Genomic DNA, 18,586 nt, shown 5'->3' with positions numbered 1-18,586 from the left:
TTCTAAAATCATTTCAGTCAAACCTCGGAATAAAGCTGGTTTCTCCCAATACTGTACATTTTAAGTCTAAGAAGCTATCATTGTGCACGGAACATCTCTGCTTTGACTTTTCAAATGAAGAGCTATTGCTGTCAAAAGGCTTAGTGTCAGGACACCAAAGGGAAAATATCTGTATTCTTTGATCAACAGAACATTTTCTAAGCTGCAAGAATTGTCCAAATTTTAAATTCAGTAAAAATAATATTATTGTTTTTTTCAAAAGGGATTCATATAAAACATGCTTACCATTGAACAGTGGTGCATGATCTTACAAAACCTTTAAGCCAGAGTCAGTTAGGGCTCTCCTTGATCTAATGTGTTTCTGTCAGACTGCGCAACCTTACCAGTGTGTAGCCACCCACCCTAAAGAGGTGTGTGAGTTTGATCATGTCTTAATAAAAGGAAAGGCAAACGATTGTCTGACTGATGACCACAGACTTGAACCGCATCTTCTTTGGAGGCTGATGATAATGCAAAGTCATGAGATAAGATGAACATCAAAAGCAAATTGCATGTGTTGCTGCTCACGCACACACGCCACACAGTATCCACACAGCAGCTTACAAGTATTAAGTGTATCTATACTAAACTTACGGTGCTTAGAGGACTTATGTCACAGATCGACGTATATTTCCTCATGCGCACAGACAGACAGACATAGGATTACATATCCAATGTTCTTGGAGACAGGTCTATAAAAAAAACATTCACCATGCCTGTGTTCGTATAAATTGAATGATAACATTGAATGAATTGAATGATAACATGGATAACATGAAATCCTCTTCACCTTTATCCACCTTTGTTATAGTAGGGAGAACACGTCAATGTAAGGGTGGGGTCACCTAAGATAGCACAAGGGTTACGTGGCCATTACTATGATAACAGCTTTAGTTTTGTTCAAAGTGAACACTTCAAATCTGTTTTGGCAGAGAAAGACATTTTCAAAAGAAAAGTGCGTTTTATGTGTGATGAACTTAGGTTTATCAGCAATAGTTGCCAAAAACTGTCTACAGTTTAATCTGCAACTTTCACACTGACCCCCTGAGACTTGACTTTTCTGTGGGAGCCTTTTTGTTTTGTTCTAATGCTTGGTCAATTTTGTAATAAGGTTCATTTCATACTGTCAGTCTCAGTGTCAGTCTTTGATTTAGTGAAACCTCCACAAACCGCAGCTATTTTCTGATATTTTACTTTTTTTGCTCTTTTCCATTTAATTTTTTTTATTTGTTTTTGGAGGCGGCAGTCACTATTTTCCACGCTGTGTGGTGGCTGCTGAGGTTTTAAGAAAAAGTTAAATTTTAGAGAGACCGAACGATTTTTTGACATCAGTTAGTGGCCGCCCATTTCGAAGTCACGCAGGGCAGTCCAGTTTCCATTTCGAAGTCACGCAGGGCAGTCCAGTAACAGGCAGGTGACAGGAAGACCACAGCGTGATAATTGACTGATCTCCAACATCCCCAAAATCGTCTGATGTTCAACAGATTTCAGATTTCAGCCGTCTGGCCCACGAATCAGAAGGTAGCTGAGCGGGAACCCGACGAGGGCTGTCGACATGGGTCAGGGGCCCGGCGATGACCAGATGTCAGTCTGACAATCCGGAGCGCTGTGGGTCCAAATGTGGAGACGGCACTGATACTGCACAAAACTCTTCATGGCATTATTCATGGCACCACAACGACTCTGAAACCTGCGTGTTGAGGAATTGCAGTTGATGCTGAGAAGAATACGAAGACAGAACATTGTGCTTTCTTCAAAATTTGTAAACTGCCAAGATTATAATGTGTGCTCAAAATCTGTAATTGTAGCTATAAGGCCTGCATGCTTGTTAGATCTATATTTTAAAAACTGGTCTTGGTGCCTAATGTCATTGTTCAAAAAAGTATGAAATGCTAATATTTTATGTAAGACTTTTGTTTTGAAAACTGTCAAATATTGGGCTCTTTGGTAGGAAGTATAAACACTGCTGTGCTTGTGTTAAAACTTTAAAAATCTTGTGAAATTCCAAATTTAAAAAAATGTTTGAACAAAACACTTATCAGAATCAGAATCACTTTATTTGCCAAGTACAGCGCACGTACAGGGAATTTGACTTGGTTACTTGTGCTCTCGTGCAAACTAGCAAGGTAAAAAAGAATAAATAATAAAAGATAGATAATAAAAAGAAGGTAGTTGTAAGGTAGCTGTATGAATAAATAAACATAACTAAATAAAGGAATGTGATTGTACAGTGTCCCTGAGTAGTCCGGAGTCAGGAGTTCATAAGAGTGACAGCTCGGGGGAAGTAGCTGTCTTTGTAGCGAGTGGTTTTGGTTCGCATTGTCCTAAAGGAGGCTGAAAAGGCGGTGTCCAGGATGAGAGGGGTCTTTTACGATCCTGCCAGCCCGCTTCCTGGCTCTAGATCGGTACAGATCCTGAATGGGGAAAGGCTGGAACCAATAATCCTCTCAGCAGATCTAATTATTCTCTGTAGTCTGTTCCTGTCATGTCTGGTAGCTGAACCAAACCAGACCGTGATGGATGTGGACAGGACAGACTGGATTATTGCAGTGTAGAAGATGGTCAGCAGCTCCTGAAGCAGGTTGAACTTCCTGAGTTGTCGCAGGAAGTACAACCTCTACTGAGCCTTTTTCCGGACCAAGTCAATGTGAGCGGTCCACTTAAGGTCCCGTGAGATGGTGGACCCCAGGAACCCGTGTGAGTCTGTTGAGGGGACAGTGCCGTTGAGAATTGTGAGTGGGGGGGGAGTGGTGGTGGGGTTCCTCCTGAAATCCACTGTCATCTCCACTGTTTTAAGTGGGTTCAGCTCCAGGTGGTTCTGGCTGCTCCAGAGGACTAGCTGCTCCACTTCTCCTCTATATGCAGTCTCATCACCGTCACCATGAGCCCAATGACTGTGGTGTCGTCTGCAAACTTCAAGAGTTTCACAGGGGGTTCCTGATCTGCAGTAAGTGAAGCGACCCAGTTTCACCTGCTGCCTCCTATCCGTGAGGAAACTTGTGATCCACTGACAGGTGGGAAGAGGCACGGCAAGCTGGGACAGCTTGTGGTGGAGGAGCTCTGGGACGATCGTGTTAAATGCAGAGCTAAAGTCCACAAATAGAACCCGTACGTAGGTGTCTGCAGAGTCCAGGTGGTGCAGGATGTAGTGGAGAGCCATGTTGACTGCGTCATCCCCTGCCCTGTCTGCTCTATAGGCAAACTGCAGGGGGTCTAGCAGAGGCTCTGTGATGACCTTCAGGTGGTTCTGCACCAGTCGTTCAAAGGATTTCATGACTACCGAGGTCAGGGCGACTGGTCTGTAGTCATTTAGTCCTGTGACTGGGGACTTCTTGGGGACTGGAATGATGGTGGAGAGTTTGAGACAAGCAGGGACCACACACATCTCCAGGGAGCTGTTGAAGATCCTGGTGAAGATGGGAGCTAGGTGGTCAGCACAGACTTTCAGGCAGGAGGGAGAGACTCCATCGGGTCCTGGAGCCTTCCTGATCTTCTGCTTCTGGAACTGTTGACGCACATCTCGTTCACAGATCATCAGTGCGGATGAGGGGGCAGGTGTGGGGGAGGTTGGGATTGCAGGTGGCTCCTGTGTGATGGAAATGGTGGCTGAGGGGGAAGGTGAAGGTGATATTCTTTCAAACCTTGAGTAGAAGTCGTTAAGCTCCTCAGCCAGGTGGTAACTGTCTGAGGGGCGGGGGGATGGTCTCCGGTAGTTGGTGATGGTCTGCTTATGATAAATATTTTTCGTTTTCATGATTTAAAGTAATTTTCAGTTAAGTGTTTTCATATTTTTTTGATTTGAAATGGTTTATTTCAAGCAATTAAGTAGAAATAATACACCAAAGCAATATAATCATCAGTTGTACATTCATAAAGTAACTAATCAAATGTATGATAATTAGACATATTAATAAATATTGCTTGAAAGGGAGTGGAAGAAAGCGAACTTATATAATCCCACCCCGTTATACTATAACCATTTTATTACATGATTTATCAATATCCGGTTCCCAGTTTTTATCAGACAGAATTAAAAATCATAAAGTATCGATAAAGCGCTTTTTGATCGTAGCTTGAATATCATCAAGGGTCTTTTTGAGGTCTTCGTATTCCTGGGTTTTCTTAGAGGCCATGGTCAGGTCTCTTTTTTGGAGGCAGAGAGACACGCCACGCGCCCTGCCCGTAACCCGGAACATATTTGAACCATGTAGGCATTATTTTGGTGAGCGTCAGTGCAAGCTTTTTGACTTGTTGTTCTAACTGTCAAACCATCACCTAATTGAAATTTTCATGCATTTTTTTACATCAATGTTGTTTAAAAGCAGGAAAAAATACTTCATTCACAGTATTTTGCATTGATATTTTTTATTTGATCATAAATCCATAAAACAGCAACTTGATTTTATGTTCAATGAAGTAGAATGAAGAGTGTTGAGGCACTTTGGTGGAAAAAAGCTCCATCTTCATTCTTTAGTAGATATTTCCATTTTATGTTGCTGCCCTTGGAGTCGTGGTTGTTGCAGTGGTCGTAGTTGCAGTTGTAGTTGTTTGTTGCAGGAGAGCAAGGATGAGCTGGAGCAACACGTTATTTATGGAAGACGTGTTGGAGGACTTCATGTGGACGGAGACATTAACAGACAGAAAGAAAGAAAAGATTCACATGAACTGATGTTCATGAGCTCAAACTGAAGTGGACAAAGAAAACACTCACCTCATTAGAGTTGGAACCAGAGCTTGAGCGGGCAAACCGCTGATGCTCCACCTATTAAAATAAACCAGATTTCATGTTTCACTTTAGTGTGACATGTAGATTATAATAGTAAAAGAAAGATTTCTGCAAACACAATCAAGTGCAGTGATAATAAGTTGGTCAAACTTACAGGTTCAGCCAGAATGAGGCTCAGGAGGCATCCAAGCACAATTGCTACCTTCAGCATGGTTGATTTAATGATCACACCTGTTGAAAGAATTGATAATAAAAATTAGGTCTGAAATACACTTTCAGCATTATACTCTGTAAAGTCAGGTCCTCACAGCTTCAACAGATGGTCAGAGAAGATCCTGGAGGTTTCTGCAGTGCTGAACTGACTGGTAGACCTCTCTTATATACACGAGCAGAGCTGTTAGGAAACTGTTACCATTGCCAAATCCTCCAGTGTCACACCCGGCACTAATAGTTAGACAAACAATGATACACCTTCCACGCAGTATTGCACGGATGTGTTTAACAAATTATGCATAAACACTGTTGCTGCAAACATTTGTTTGGACTTAGAAGGCATTTGTAGATTTTGTCTTCTCTTTTTGGAATTGTTAATCAGACAAAAGCTCACAAATGCCAGATGCAATGATTACAATATGTGAAGTAATTTGAAGACAACACCCAGTTTCCATGCAGAGGAAACTTTTAATAGCTACAATAAACCAAAATTTTTTTGCATGTGCTAATGGTTCATTGTCTTTCTTTTTTTATTTTAGATTAGTTCCACAAGAAAACTCAGAATTGAGATATTCCATCATCTTTCCGTAATGTGTGACACGATGGTAATTTCTTTTTTCCAGAAAAAGTAAACACTTTTCTGAATGAATACAAAAGTGTAACTTTTCAACTAAACACACACAAGACTTTAAAAAAAAATCATCTTTACCCAATAGATAGAAGAAGAAAAAAACGACACAGAAAGAAATGCGTTAATAGTCACATAAGGCTAAAAACAGAGGTAACCATAGACTCTTTGATAATAGAATATAATGTATACTGTCTAAACCAGACCAGTAAGTAAGGATGAAGTTGGTGAGACGCAGGTACGTCGTACGAATTTTTCATTTTTTCATCCCCACCAACCATGTTTATTGATGAAGGGGCCTGTCAGTGCAGTTTAGGTGAAAAGTGTAGTCTCCTTGCCCACCCTTGTGTGCCTGTTGTGAGCTTCTTGTACGCAGCCTAATGTTAGAAATGAGGAATTTAGATAATCAGACTGTAGTTTCTATGGGCCTCTGACGTATCACCTCCACACAGCATTTACGTGTGATCAGTAAGGAGCCAGTACACCCTGCAAACGACTACAGTGTAATTTAAGGGCACCTGTACGTCATGAGTGCACGCAACTTACACTATTTAAACAAATACGTCACAATACACTTAACACACGCATGATAATCGCATGTTCCATTTTCATGAGTTCCCTTCAGATGGCCGCACAAGCCTAAAGGGAACTTTAAGACAAAAATGACGGGTGAATAAACTTCTGACAGTTGAAAAAAACATTAAAGACCCACTCTAATGGAAATCTTTTGGTGTTTTTAACATGTTTTGGTAGCATTTTATTTTTATGATGGAGAACGTATATAAAGATAATAAGATTAAAACTGTGTCTCTGAGTATTTCTTTATTCAAATTGTTGTGAATCAGGAGCAGACAAAAAATGCTGCATAAAAAAGCTTAAAGTTGTTTAGTATAAAATACAATGGGCAGGCCAAAAGCTCCCTGCCCCGCTCTATTCTGATGCATCCGTTTGCAGTCGACTGGATACATGTACGTCTTTGATCTCCTCGTCTGAGCTGGTGTCTGGCTCAAAACTGTACAGCTGAAGGGCTCTGATGTTGTTTGCCATTTTTGTTGCACTGTTAATTTTAGGTAGAGGCTTTTAGGGGCTGTAAGTGTGTAAACAAACGGAAGATGGGAAGTCAGGCAGTTATTCTGTGCCAACACCCACAAGTAAGAGGTGAGTTTCTACTGAACTCCTGCCACTTTGCAGAATCTGTCTTAGTTGATGGCAGGGGTTTTCCATGAGCTAAAAATGGCATAATGATCATTAGAGACCACTGGGATTCCATAAAAAATAGATTAAACGATGATTGGAGAGGGACTCAAAGGATAACTTAAGTGTGACTGTAACAAATGTTTCAGGCATTTTAAGTAAATGATTTCTTACATTTGTACATATAACAAAAAAGCAATGCTATTGCAGCAAGAGTGTGGAAAGCATTTAAACTTAATGTTGTGAATCATATTTTGTCAGAACATCTTACTTTAATTAAATTCAATTAAATTCAATTTTATTTGTATAGCCCAAATTCACAACGACAGCCGTCTCGGAGGGCTTTCAATTCAATAAACTTTTATTTAAAATGAGTCTAAAGAGTATTTAGTCAGCCACCAATTGTCCAAGTTTTCTCACTCTAAAAGATGAGAGAGGCATGTAATTTTCATCATAGGTGTACCCCAACTATGTGAGACAAAATGAGAAAATAAAATAGAGAAAATTACATTGTCTGATTTTAAAGAATTTATTTGTAAATTGTGGCAGGAAAATAAGTATTTGCTGCGACAGACTGGCAATCTGTCCAGGATGTTCCCTGCCTTCGCCCACCATTCTCTGGGGCTGGTTTTCAGCAAAGGAACCAGGACGACTGATCCGTGAACAGATAAGAATGTGTTAGAGTGTGACAAATGTCACTATATGCTTTGTTTGGGAACTATTTTATTCAGTGCAAAGTTACGTGTCAGTATAAATAAAGGCAGAGCCTCCTGCCCCTTGTTCTTCATGGGTGTCTTAATGGCTTCTGGAAAAGTGTCTGCAGTCTCGTTTTTCACTGGGTAACCTGTAATATTCTGTGAAGATGTCTGTACCAGAGAGCACATGTGAAGGTTTGCGTGCAGCTCCAGAGCGGTCCGCTGCAGAAGAATCAACACAATGAATGGGGCAGAGTATCGTCAGATTTTGAGTGAAAACCTCCTTCCATCAGCAATGGCATTGAAGATGAAACGTGGCCAGGTCTTTGAGGACATCAACAATCCCAAACACACTGCCCGGGTAACAAAGGAGTGGTTTCGTAAGAAGCATTTCAGGGTCCTGGAGCCAGTCTCCAGATCTGAACCCCCTAGAAAAATCTTCGGAGGGAGTTGAAAGTCTGTGTTGCCCGGCGATAGCCCCAAAATATCACTGCTCCAGTGGAGATCTCCATGGCGGAATGGACCAAATTATGAGCAACAGTTTGTGAAAACCTTGTGAAGACTTACAGAAAATGTTTGACTGATGTCATTGCTAACAAACGGTATAAAACAAAGTATTGAGCTGAACTTTTGTTGCTGACCAAACACTTATTTTCCACCTTTATTTACCAATAATTGTTTTAAATATCAGACAATGTGATTTTCTGGATTTTTTTTCTCATTTTCTCTCTCATAGTTGAGGTATATCTTCTATGGGCTTCACTAATTGTACAAGACATAAAATCAGTTATAAAGTATGTTGGATGCTTGCTTAACTAAACTAAAAATAACAGTCATTTAAATTTCATCTACACAACATGAACTATTGTAGGAATGATTTAGTCCAGGTCTCAGGCTCATATCAAACCACTGACACATTTGAAATGTTGTAGTGTTGGTGGGTTTATTTTTATAGCAACATGGTTTTAAAAAGAGGGGGGGGGGGAGACTTAATTCAGAGTATTTTGCATCAGTGTTTTTATTTGACAAGAAAAATCCATAAAACATTGACTGTGGTGGAGAAAAAAGACTTGATCTTCATTTGTCAGACCATTTTACGTGCTTGGAGCTGGTGTGGCTACAGTCGTAGTTGCTGCAGCGGTTGTGGCTGCAGCCATTTGTTGTAGGAGAGCAAGAATCTGGAGCAACACCTCATAGATAGAAGATGTGTTGATGGACTTCACGTGGACGGAGACATTATCACCTCATTTGAGTTGGAACCAGAGTCAGAGCTGGAGCGGGCAAACCGCTGATGCTCCACCTATTAGAATACACCAGATTTCATGTCTTGGGTTTGTCTAAACTTAACTTTACTACAACAACAGAAAGCGTTGTGCAAAACTTAAACTTAACCTTAAAACCTAGCTCAGCCAGAATCAGGCTCAGTGTGCATCGATGCACAATTGCTACCTTCAGCAAGATCTTACCTGTTGAAAGAATTAATAAAAAAAATTAGGTCTGAAATCATGTCAGAAAAAATAAAATCGGTATAGTCAAGTCCTCACAGATGGTCAGAGAAGATCCTGGAGGTTTCTGCAGTGCTGAGCTGTTAGACTTCTCTCATAAACAAGAGCAGAGCAGTTAGGAAACTGCAACCATTGCAAAATCTTCCAGTGTAACACCCGGAACTAATAGTTAGACAAACAATGATACACCTTCCACACAGTATTGCACGGATGTGTTTAACAAATTATGCAAAAACACTGTTGTTGCAAACATTGATTAAAATATGTGAAAAATGCCACTAAGTCTTTGGTTTATTTGGGATTCTCAGCTCTGCCTTACAAGCCCATTAACCCTTATGTGGTGTTCATTTTTGTGTGTTTTCATTTTTTATCAAAAGAAAAATGATACAATTGATTAAGTTTTCAAACTCAGACTCACTGGCCTTGGCTCATTTTCTGTGAAGAACATATATCAGAATACATTTTTAATGACCACACACCGTATTGCCCCCCAACACATTTCTATATAAGATGTTCGGGTCCACTGGACCCGGGGCTAATAGAAGTGTGGAAATTGATGTTTTATGTACCTACACTCTGTCCTCCACCTGTCTGGGCCTGCTGTGTGTGTGTGGGTGTGTGTGTGTGTGTGTGTGTGTGTGGGTGTGTGTGACCAGTGAGAAAGACAGAGAGAGTGGCAGAGAGAGAAAGATTCACTGTAAATGTGAGTTCTGTTTTTGCACCTGCGGTTCCCGCACAAGGTTGCAACATTGTTAGAATAATTCAAGCATCAACTCTGTTTGCTCTCGTTCTCCCGCACATTTGACCATTTGACTTTCTTGCGGGAATCTTTAATATCTTGCTCTTTATCTGCTACAAATTGGAGGCGGGACACGTTAAATATAGCTTTGTCAGTGTGGTTTCTTATCACAACTGATCAAAATGGCCAAAAGACTTTCTGCGCAGAGGGTCCTGGAATTGATTTTAGAAGAGAGAGACTTTTTTGATGATGATGTAGAGGGAGACGATTCAGAAGAGGAGGTTTCAGAATTAGAGGATCACATTTCTGAAAATTCAGAGTCTGACAGTGACTCTGAAGAAAATGATTAGATTGGGGTGGCCGTGGAGCAGCGGTAGGGCGGTCGACCCATGATCGTAAGATTGCAGGTTCAATTCCCGCCTTGCACGCCCATGAGTCAAAGTGTCCTTGGGCAAGACACTGAACCCCACCTTGCCTCTGGTGGTGGGCGGGCGCCTGTGTTTGGCAGCGGAGCCACCACCAGGGTCTGAATGTGTGAGTGAATGTGTGTGTGACTGGGTGAATGGGTCTGTGACTATAAAGCGCTTTGTCCTTGTAGGAAGAAAGGCGCTATATAAGTATACGCCATTTACCATTTAGATTGAGCATCAGCCAGTTTCAAAACGAAGCCATCAGCACCCAGCCACAGGACCAGGCCGTCAGCAGCCAGGACCATGTGTTGTATAGACTAGTGGCTAGAAGGCCATGTGTTCAATGGGGCTGATGGGTTGTCTTGACTAATAGGTTTACTCTGTGTTCAGCTTGTGTTGTGCACCTGAATGGGTTCAGTTTCTGTGTTCAAATAAATAAAAGTCAGTAGTTTTGAAAACCCTTGCTTCACTTGAAAATTTGTTTCCACTCATATCTTGATTTTAAGTGATTTTCTTTATCACGTTTTAAATAATGAGTTATGAATGTGATCTAACAAAGGTAAAGGGCAAATATTAACCATATATACTGATTGTAGTTGGATGAGGTAAACATCTGTCGAGTATTTTAACATCAAAGTGTTTGATTGTGAGGCATTAAAAACCACAACATGCAACGGGTCCACCAGACCCACGAACACTGGCTGAGTAACAAAAATATGAACACCACACAAGGGTTAAAGAAGACTTTGGTAGCTTCTTCCCCAATTCTTCAAATTGAGAAAATACACATCTAATATATATTTTTGCAGTTGAAGAGATTCATAAGAGTTTAAGGGTTTTTTGTATTTTATTCTACATTTTACACACCATTGACAATAGGACCCTTCAGAATGTTGTTTTGCTCCATATTTTGCCTCGATTGTAGATCAGCTAAGGTAATACTGTTTTCCAAATGATCTACTGTTTTTACTGTTGAGTATTTTCTTATAGCTACACATTGTACTTCAGATTTTTTTTAGTTTGCAGCTCAATTTTTGTGGCTGTTCTGTGCATGTCTGGATTCTTTTTCTAACTTTTAAAATACTTTGAAGACTCACACCAATAAAAACTGTGGTTTTGATGTTTAAACATGTTCGTGTGGCATTTTTATCACAATTTAATTCAATTCAATTTTATTTGTATAGCCCAAAATCACAACAACAGTCGTCTCAATGGGCTTCGAAGTAAAACATGAACTTAAATGGATCATGAATACAAAGAGTTCAATAGGAAAATACTAAAATTAACTAACAAACTGACTAAGCTATGCTGGCATCCCTGCCCTTAGACCCCCCTTCGCGGTAAGGAAAAACTCCTAAAAAAACGGATTCCGGAAAAAACGAAGAAACCTCAGGGGTGCCCACATGAAGGAGGGATCCTCCCCCAGGACGGACAGGCGATTTACCAGAACTCTGAGAGAAGAATTAACTTATCTAACGCTACAACTACTACCACAATGGAGGACATGTATAAAAAATGCTTTTCTGGGTTTGCTTTTCAGATTTTTCTATAGAAATTCATTTTCTATATTTTGCATCTGTAGACTTTGTGCCATTTTAATTCTTGAAGCATTTACAGAGCCTTTTGTAAGAAAAAGGTTTTACATGATCAACTCATGGTTAAGGTTTTGGAAAAAACAGGTATACAGTACACCTTTTTCAAGAAAGAAGGGTGTTTAACTATAGTTGGCTTTTATTCATAAGTTTTAGCTTTTTATTTATTCATTTACTCTTTTGCATTTTATTCAACATTTTACCCATGAAAACGTATAGAGTGTCTGATTGTTTATCTTACTTACTTTGAGGGTGACTTAGCGTGATATGACTGCCACTGGCATTGCCAAAAAGAAATTTGCAGAGACAGAGACACTTGATTGGTTAGAATCTGGCCCAATCAGCAGCTGTTTGATGGCAGCTTGTCACGTCAAACCGAAACTTAACTCAGCAAAGATAGTAAAAAAGTGAGATGACACACAACGCATGCCAATTTCCTTTTTGGCGATGCCAGTGGCAGTCATACCACGCTAAGTCACCCTCAAAGTAGTCAGCAAAATCAAAGATAAAACAAAAGCGAGATTTGACACAGCGCACGCAAAAAAATGTGTTTTGCAAATGCAAAAAACTTTTTTGAAAGCAAAAAAAAAGTTGTTGAAAGCAAAAAAAATATATCAAAGCATAATAATAAATTATTGAAAAGCAAATATTTAATATTTTCACCTGCAACTTAGAAAGTTTTGTGTGCAACTTAGAAAGTTTTGTGTGCAACGTGGTGGCAGAAATATCACTCCATAGGTTTCTGTTCATCTTTGTCGGGTCATCTGCTCTGTTGTGTCACCAGTTTGGTTCTCCCCATAGTTTTGTCATGTTTCAGTTTGTTTATTTAATTTTTATTTCCTTTCACCAAGCCCGGGCCCCTGCATTTTGGGTCCTCCACCACCAGTTCTTGACAAAATGTATGCAAACATAATTCATATAAATAAAGTTTAGCCTCAAATACAAAATGGGTTTATACAATTATACACAACTTGTGTCTGATTCAAAACCTCAAAAGCATTCAAGTTGCATTGTCATTGATCATGAGCATTTTACAATAAATACATTTTATTAATTTAATTTTTCTTGAATCCACCAATCCCTGAGTGTATTTTTTCTATATGGACCTAATCCATTCTTTTTATGGTGTTTTGTTGTTATATCTGCATATACCTTTGTGGTTACTAAGTTATCAGGTCTAATGTTACATTCAAGCCTAAATAGAACAGTGTTGTAGCTGAAATAGAAGAATCAGCAAATTAACTCCTTTATATGTATACATTTCATTACATTACTGCTTCTTAATTGGATTTTTTTAATTTCTTTGAGGAAAAAGGTGAGCTTGGGTTCATTGAATGCAATGAACAGGCACAGTATTAAACACCTACCCCTGGACTGTTGAATGACAAAGACCCCCTTTGTCTTGTTTTTATAACTTTGTTAATTAAAAAGGACGTTTTTGGCTGTAGTTGGAGCTCCGTTCTGCTGTGCTCTTTTCATACATTTTTATATGTTACAACTTTTTTTTTTTAAGACAACCCAGCAGTTCCTTTAAAAGTATTTGTTTTGTTTCTTTGGTGTACTGTTGCTTAATGTTAAATCAATTATTTACATTTACAGTAATAGTTTTCCTATTTTCAAAATATAAAGATGTAGATGTTTTTTAAAGTATTTTTTATAGGAAACAAAAATGCACCAAATTACCAGACAAAACATGCTTTGCATTGAAATTATTTATTTGACAAATGACCAAAAAACTGTGACATTTTTCCAATCAAATGAAGATGAACAAAGAGTGCTCAATCTCTCTTAAAGGAACAGAATGATAATCATTTTAGAAAGAAATCACAGATTTCCATTTTATGCAGTGGTGGCTGTGGTTGCAGTCGTGGCTGTAGTTGCAGTAGTGGCTGTAGTTGCAGTCGTGGCCGTGGTTGCAGTCGTAGTTGTTGCAGCGGTCGTAGCTGTAGCATACTGTTGCAGCAGGTTGAGGAGGAGCTGAAGGAATGTGCTATCCAATGCTGGTCTAGTTGATGTAGTTGGTCTAGGAGCCTTCATATAGTGGACAACATTAGCAAACATGGATCAGGAAAACAATTCACATTGACGGATATTTTGAAGCTTTTTTTTAAAAGAGGAATAACTCACCTCTCCAGATTGTGAACCGCCCCTGTTTGGATGGGACACCCCGTGGCCTCTCTGTAAAAACACAACCGTTTTTATGTTTTCATATTAGATTAGCCTAAATTATTTAACAACAATGACAGAAAGAAATGTACAACTAAATTCTGCTGCAATAATAATAAGTTTTTTCAAACTTACAGCCTGAGTGAGGCTCAAGAGGCATCCAAGCACAAGTGCTACCTTTAGCATTGTTGATTTAATGATGACACCTGTCAAACAAATGAGAAATTTTAGGAAGATAAAAAACATATTAAAATGTTTACATAATGAAAGTCAAGTCCTCACAGTTTGAACAAATGGTTAGAGAAGATCCTGGAAGTTTCTGCAGTGCTGAAGTGGCTGTTAGACCTCTCTTATATACAAGAGCAGAGCTGTTGAAAAAAGTACAACCATTATGAAATGTTCCAGCCCCATACTAAAGCTTCTAATAGTTCAACAAATCTCTGTCATCTACTTACATCAGCCGCAGAAGACATGTTGAAATCACAAGCATTTGATTGGAAATCAAATTCAGTTCTTGAATAGGAAGCAACACCCACTAAGTTGAAGAGAAAATCCTTACATCAGAAGATGTGGAATTCATAACTCCGTAAGAAATTATCTATAACATATATTTTATAAAATGAAGTCAGGCTGGCTATGAGGAAAAAAATCAATAATAGTAACATTTCCTAACAATTTTCCTGACCATAACAAATATCGTAACCTTTTAACAACCCAACTAAGACAAAATCATTACAAATAAATGTTTTTGCCTTGGGGGAGTAATACAATCAATGTTTTTATTAATAGGTTTTCTGAATGTGCTTTCCTGTTTACCTGAGAAGGTATGTAAAGGGTTAAAATAGTTCATGCTAAGTTTAACTATTTAAACTAAGAGGGTTTCCTTCCGATGAAGCACCAAATCCAAAACTCTACAATCACAACAGAAACAAAAGAATTTCACGCGAGAGATCATTGTATAAAAAAGACGCTGCTATGCATCCAGAGATAGGTCTCTTTTGGATGCATGGTATGTTTTTTAGTACATTATTGTGATGGGAAGCTTGTGTTCATTTTCCATTTTTCCATTTTTCATTTATTTGGTTTGCTCTCATTAGTTTGTTTCTTTTTACAATTAATTGAGTTTGTATTTGTGTTTGTTTTTGTTAATGCTCACACGCTGTAGGGATTTTACAAGCTGGTTCATTCCATGTTAAATTTGGCACAAAAATTGTAATTTGGGAAATGCTTATATCTCTTCCTGACCTCACCTTGACTTTCTCACTGATGACACCTGCACCTTTAAATCTTGTCTTTTAACAAATATTAAAGGTTTGTGAAAATTTGAAATCCAAATCTTTGTTTTATTATATTTATTGTTTTATCTATTTACAATTGTGCAAGTTTTCCCACCTACAAAGATTAGACAGATGTGTACATTTCAGGTATTTAGGTAAACCTCAACCATGAGAGACAAAATGAGAAAAGAAAATCCAGATAATCCCATCGTCTGATTTCTAAAGAACTTATTTGTAAATTATGTGGGGAAATGAGTATTTGGTCACCTAGAAACAGGCAAGGTGTCTAGCTCTCACAGACCTGTAACTTCTCTGTATATGAACTTCTGTCTTCCACTCATTACCTGTAGAAATGGCACCTGTTTGAACTAGTTATCTATATAAAACCTCAAATAGTCACACTCCAGACACTCCAGTGAAGATGAAACGTGACTGGGTCTTTCAGCATGACAACGATCCCAAACACACTGCCTGGGTAACGAAGGAGTTGCTTCATAAAAAGCGTTTCAAGGTGAATTTGAAGAGTTTGGGATTTCTGTGTGTGAATTTGCCCATAAATCTGCTTCAGACGGTTGGTAAAAATGTATAAATGAATAAAATAATTATTTAAATGTTTAATCATAGCTCAAAGTTACTGCAAGAAAACCTATCAGTAAAAACTGCATCACAAAACTGCATCAAGTCTATAGAAATGAGAAAATCCAATCCATTTAAGTACTTTCTTTGGTGATGATTAAATAGAAATTTAAATAGGAATTGCCCAACTGCTTTTGCAGATTCTGTTTATGCTCTTTGTTTCAATAATTTTTCCAATTACCGTGCTGACCAGAGAGTTGTTTTTTTTTTGTTTTTTTTTTAGAACTGTCACAGTTTCTTTAAAGTCGTCATATAATGTTGGTCAAACAACAGATCATAAATGACCAAGAGAACTTCATCTGACAGAAATGTCTGTGAAAAATCCCCAAACTGTGATGAAATTTAATAAACTAATGTGTCTGCCACGTCTGCTCATGGAACCAAAGTCTCAATATTATTTAACACCCGACAGCTTATGTGTCATTAAAACAGTTGCAATACTGTGTGGGACTGATACATTGAGACATAAGCTAAAACAACTGCAATAGTTAATCACTAGAATAACTAACGCCTCGCTTGCCACGATGGATTCTGAAGTTTTGGTTTTGTCAAGCAGCTGTTAGTTTGCTGCAAATAAATAAGCGAACGAGTTCGCCTTTCAGGAAGGCAGACTCTGCAGTATTTTGCTTCGGTCCCCCCCCCCCCCTCCCACCCCCAGGGCGGGTAGTTAATTAACTCACCTGTTCAGCGTCCTATTTAAGTCCAGGTGTGCAGCCGTTCATTCTCTTCCTTACCGCAGCGCTGCATTCGTCGCCCCACCCTCCTCCCTGGCTACCACCTGTAGGGTCCGTTCGGGGTTATCACCCAAAGGTTTTATGGAAAAATTATCTCATGGAATTGTACGGAGCCTTATGCCAAATGAAAAGATTGTGAATGCCAACTAAGAATGTGAAACTAAGGATGTGAAAATAAATATTTTACTGCATGAGTTTGTCTGACTGAAAGATAAAAAACTGAAAGAGGGTCACATTTTGAGAATTTATAGTACTGCATGAACATAACACATAATCAAATGGCTGTCCAGGCTGGACCAGATTACCTAAACAACATTCCACAAGTAACCCATAGCCAGGGCAAGGCAACATATAGAAATGAAAACTTGTCAAAGACAAAATAAATTAAAAAAAAAACAATCAAATAGGAAAATGTAAATCAATAGTTTTAATTAAAGGAAAGTACAATGATCAACCAACTGTCTAACTTCAGAATACTTCATTCATCTGCTTTAGCTTTCAGCTGTTCTCTTTAGAGGTCGCCGTGGCAAATCATTCATCTCCATCTATTATGTTATGCCTGTAAAATGTCAGTATGAGGAATATATGTTATATATGTTTGTGTGTGTTTTGAACAGTTTGGAAGATAAAAAACAGATATTAAGATAACTAACTATGTTGTTTCCCTTTCGGCTTTTCCCATCAGGGGTCGCCACAGCGAACAAGTCGCATGGTAAACTTGGCAATGTTTTACGCCGGATGCCCTTCCTGACGCAACCCTCTCAAAGCATCCGGGCTTGGGACCGGCACAGAGGTAGAGAAGGGAACAGGGAGCAGCCCGGAGTCGAACCCTGGTTTCACGGACGGAAGGTGCCGCAAACCAGCATGAGCTAAACCGGCCGCAAGATAACTAACTATAATACACTGTAAAGATACTTTAACTATTAACTGAAAAAATCATAAAATTAAACAGTTTTTTTATTTGTTTTTATAAGAAAAGAAAGAATTCAGAGGTGGACATGGGTTGTGTTTCCTGTGAGATATTTTTCCCTAATTTAAAAAGCTTCATAATGTGCTGCTTGGATGGCATTTTATATTATCCAATGTGTAGCCAGTGATGATAGGTCTTAATTTGAATTATGCAGAGTTACACTTTAGTATTACCTTAAATAGAAAGGTCTTTAAGTTTTTTCTGTCATCTGGAGATAAATCAAGCAGCATTTAGACTGAAAGGGAAAAAAAACGTTTGGGGAAACATTAAGATTCAAGATTTGTTTGTTGTCATTTCACTCATTGTATTTGCAGAGGAATACACACAATACACAGGTGAGTTGTTGTTCCTCAATATTATGACAGTACAAAAAAAGAAAGCAATAAAATAGAATAAAAGCAGAGAAAAATAGCAATCAACTAGAATAAAACAGCAATAAAATAAAGGCCAGCATTCAGTATTAAAGCCAGTCTTCAATCAATACAGTGAGTATGTACATTCAGCAGCAGTCTTTTATGAGAGGGTTGGTTGTGAGGGTCCATAGGCATATATTGTGTATCTGGGTGGTGTGGATGGTGGGGTAATCTAATGGGTCTTATTGCGGTGTGGAGTTTGTGAGAGCATGTATGAATGAGGACAACAGTAGCTGTAGCAGCCTCACAGCTTGTGGAATGACGCTTTTTAACATCCTGCTAGATCTGCAGCTGATACTCCTTAACTTCTCCCCTGATGGCATGAGGGGGAACAGTACACGAGACGGGTGCTGAGGGTCCGTAAGGATGGAGGTTGCTCTGCGTATGCAGCGCTGCTCGTATAACTCCCCCAGGAACAGGAGAGGTGCACCAACAATGTTGCCCGCAGACTTAACAATCTTGCTGAGCCGTTGTTTGTCCTGAACCTAGTAGCTGCCAAACCAGGATGTAAAGCTCTGTGTCAGAATGTTTTCAATGGCGCCCTTGTAGATGGTGATGAGTCTCTGGAGGAGATGGAGGGGCTTTTGTTTTTTCCTGATGACCATTGTGGAGTTGGTTGAGAAGAAAGACAAGCCATTAGTGAGTTGCA

The 18,586-nt window shown here is 39.1% G+C and overlaps 2 long non-coding RNA genes across 2 annotated transcripts; both read right to left on the bottom strand.

The window, feature by feature from the left end:
• Window positions 1-4,387: 4,387 nt before the first annotated feature.
• LOC144993335 (uncharacterized) lies at window positions 4,388-5,199 on the bottom strand. The gene is made up of 4 exons (XR_013657063.1): window positions 5,074-5,199; window positions 4,920-4,996; window positions 4,751-4,801; window positions 4,388-4,650 (listed from the first exon to the last, which is right to left on the bottom strand). It is a non-coding gene; the product is annotated as an uncharacterized LOC144993335 (long non-coding RNA).
• Window positions 5,200-13,438: 8,239 nt separating this feature from the next.
• LOC144994531 (uncharacterized) lies at window positions 13,439-14,316 on the bottom strand. The gene is made up of 4 exons (XR_013658093.1): window positions 14,190-14,316; window positions 14,043-14,113; window positions 13,869-13,919; window positions 13,439-13,772 (listed from the first exon to the last, which is right to left on the bottom strand). It is a non-coding gene; the product is annotated as an uncharacterized LOC144994531 (long non-coding RNA).
• Window positions 14,317-18,586: the final 4,270 nt, after the last annotated feature.

The sequence above is a fragment of the Oryzias latipes genome, chromosome 1, assembly GCF_053564925.1.
Source record: "Oryzias latipes strain Hd-rR chromosome 1, Olatipes_Hd-rR_3.1".
In the NCBI taxonomy this organism is placed as follows: domain Eukaryota; kingdom Metazoa; phylum Chordata; class Actinopteri; order Beloniformes; family Adrianichthyidae; genus Oryzias; species Oryzias latipes.
The sequence above is the reverse complement of the archived record's forward strand: the minus strand, read 5'-3'. Positions and strand labels throughout refer to the sequence as shown.